The following is a 3,707-nucleotide window of genomic DNA, read 5'->3' on the forward strand; positions in this document are numbered from 1 at the left end:
TGTATCCATATGTCTGGTAAGCATCAGTTGCCATGTTCTGTAGACTGTTGCTCAGGATGGTGTAGCTGCATTTTTGGGGATTGAAATTCGGGAATCTTTGTATAAAATGGATTGTCCTGCTAGTAAAAACTCGTCTGATTTAATGTCCCTTGAAAGAAAAGCGTGTGTATGTGTGTGAATCTTGGGTATCTTTTTGTTTGGAACATCTGCTTTCACAGCCTATGGGAAGGCTGTGTATTCCTGTCTGTGTGTGTATGTGTGCACTTACAAGTGTGCCCATGCGCATGCAATGAGATTGCTTCAGGCAGATTGAGGGGTGGTACAACACAACCCTGCAGAGCTGATAGAGAAAATGAATCCCACCATCACATCAGTCTCATCCCTCAGGACAGAAACAGGAGAGAGGGAAACCAGCCTCACACCTGCAGGTAAAGTCTCTTTTCCCCTGCCTCCTCATCCCCCCTCTCTTCATCTCTTTCTCTTATTAGGAATAAGATATCACACTCACAGTTTTTTGCACAAGCTGCTAGTTTATATGGTTTCACAAGAGGCACAGCATGTAATAACTGGGATGTGAGCCAACAGTAAACAAGCACCAACAGGCCATTGTGGGAAAGCATTTCTCTCTCGTCTTCTTCTTACTGTTTGGCACTTTGCACAATATTAACAGTCTGAACCTGTGAGTTAAACTGTGAAGGATAATGCTGCAGTGTTTGTGGACCACCAGTCTGTGTAAATCAGCTCCAAAAAATGCAAGACATCTATTTTAGCACTAGTGGGCGCCAAAGGATCACACTTGCTTGCATGCATCACTCCTAACAATGTCTTTGTAGGAAAACAACCTCCATTCAGTCATATTTTCACCATTAGTTCCACAGACAATCTCTTTTATCTGATCTCTCAGGCTATGCTGCACAATACATTGAGCAGTAATGGGGCAATTGAGGGTTGATATGTATCTGCAGCACTTGTTAAATTGCAGTTTTTTTCCTGCCATTTCCAAGCTGAGTAAAGCAGGTCTTTCATGTCTTCATGAAGGTAGCCATTACAACTCTGCCTCTTTCTGCCATTTCTCTTGGTGAAAAATATCATCATATGCTCTCTCACCTTTGTGGTTAATTGCTTAAGATAGATAGATAGACAGATAGATAGACAGATAGATAGACAGATAGATAGATAGATAGATAGATAGATAGATAGATAGATAGATAGATAGAGAAAAGGGCATGGGGAGGGGATAAACAGAGAGAGTGAAAAAGAAAGGAAGGCGTGAGGATAAATCAGTGGATAATTCAGAACCATGGACAGCTCTTAATACTTTGATTTAGCTCTGCCCTGACAGCAGATAGTCTCTAAATGAGCATGCCTGCTATTATCTTGTCGTCATGCAAATGCATTTTGAGCAGCATAGACCACAACATCTTTGAAGTTGCTCTTAAGATAAGATATAGAGATGAATAAGGGCAACTTGGAAATTGTAAATAAAGGTTCATTATAGACCTTACTTTAAAGTGCTTCATTCTGATAAACTACAGTTTTTACACATATTTGTCAGTATAATATTAACAGTAAAAACAGTTTAATTTCACTTTGGTAGCAAGATTGAATTCAAGGTTCTATGAAGACAGCCTGAGGTATTTGCTCAAGGGAGTTGGGTGAGAACATTTTGCAGCAATCGACTGTATGAGCAGGGATCAACCAGTCCTTTCTGTGATGAAAAGTCATTGTTATTCTGGCTTGTGAGCTGAGGGAGCAGTGATAGAAAACATCCTGGCAAATAAACAGAGGTTCATTGGCACAATACTGTAGATACTGGAACAGAGCACAGCATTATGCAATGAAATCTAACAGGCCTTTGTGGAGCAACATGAGCTGTGGAACTCATAAATGTTTGAGGACCTGCTGGGGTAATATACACTTTTGTCGACGTTCTCAGCTCGCACACTGAAGCTCTCATTGTACTAAACATAGAGCCAATGTTCTCTTCAACTAAACGTCACCTATGCACAGAATACTCAAGAGACATTATGGTCAAAATGAGTGTTCCTGTCATTTGTCTTTACTCCACTAGCACACACACACACACTGCCAGATTTAAATGGCACCAGCACACCCCCTGTGATCCAGTTTCCCCGTGTGGTCTCTGCTTTCTTATGATGGACTACTGGTGGTAAGCACGACCTGCCCTTGCAACCATTTCCTCCACAACTGCCTGATAATATTATAAAGGGAGGCTGTCTGAGGGGCCCTCATGCCCACTGCCATACCCTCCAGCTGTCATCTGCTGCCACACGGCAAAGCTGCTCCACAAGTGATTTATTCTTTTTCAGGCTGACTCCTGCCTCACCCCTGCTCTCGTCATGCAGACAGGCGAGCTTGAGAGATACACAGAGATGACTCGAGAGGAACGGGCCCCGCACAGAGTAAAATCACACACACACACACTCAAAATTGAGTTTTCTGCTGCATTTGTTGAGATATGAGATAACTGATGTATGCTAAGAGCATAGCTAAAAATATTCTGATTACATGTGGTTAGATAAATTCCAAAAATGTGTTTCGGTGTTGAGATTTATCATCTCTGCTCCCCAAATCCACTGTTCCACTCACCTTGAGACGTGCTTTGGCTCTGCTTGTCCGCAGGGACAGAAAACTCTCAGCCATGATTGTAAACAACTCTGAATTTATTATCATCTGCCACAAGTGTAGAATCACAAAGACCGATTCCTCACGTCTACTGTATATTTCCATATTCATGCAAATGCTGCTGTCGAAAGTAAATGGTAATTTCTTTCATTTTCCAATTTGAATTTTGCATTGTCATCATTTGTAATTGGAACAGACATAGCCGACCCACTAAGCTGCACGAGTACTTCTCCCCCAGCTTTTTGTGATTGATTAAAAAGAGTAGAGCACTGTTTGGATTTGATATATTTTGACTTACTGTACTCAAGTTGACACCTTCTTTCACATTGAGACATTTTCCTGGAGTTGTCGTGCTACAGATACGAGTTTTTTGTTCAATTTCACATTCATACCTCTGTGTAAGAAAACATATAAAAATCTATTCTCATACACAATTTATCACTCACTGTACGGAGCAAACTGATGTCAAACACTGATAAATGCAAACAGAATATATTTCACAGTAGAAGATGTAAACAAGATTGTTGGGCCCTTCATTAGCAGCTTCAGTGCTCTGCTCAGTTATAGTATGCGACCAGATCACTCCTAATGACTTTGGAGCCACAAACAGTAATGGATGCAAAACGCATGAGCTGACTTAATGATTATTTTCCCTCTTGAGAGTTTATCTTGATCAGCTTTGATAGACGTGACTTCCTCTGCAGCTTGCCCTGGGTACGGGGAAGATTCGATAAATGTAAGAGTAGATAATATGCAAACAAATGAAAAGGTAAGAGACTTCAAAATGTCTGTTATTTTGTATGTATGAGTTGCAGCATGCAGAGGCAAAGTATGTCTTCTTAAAATATTTTATTTACAGTTGAATTTATTTAGGTTTAATTGGTAACACCTTACTTTTATTCCCCCTAACTTAGCACATATATGTATCATATAAACAATTAATTGCTTTAACACACAACACTGTATTTGTGAGTGCAGATGAGGAAAATGTAGACATTTTATTAATGTAGTTGTCAACAATCATATAATAACTTTTCCTATGAAGCATCTGTAACTGGTGT

Source organism: Thunnus thynnus, chromosome 5 (assembly GCF_963924715.1).
Source record: "Thunnus thynnus chromosome 5, fThuThy2.1, whole genome shotgun sequence".
Lineage (NCBI taxonomy): Eukaryota > Metazoa > Chordata > Actinopteri > Scombriformes > Scombridae > Thunnus > Thunnus thynnus.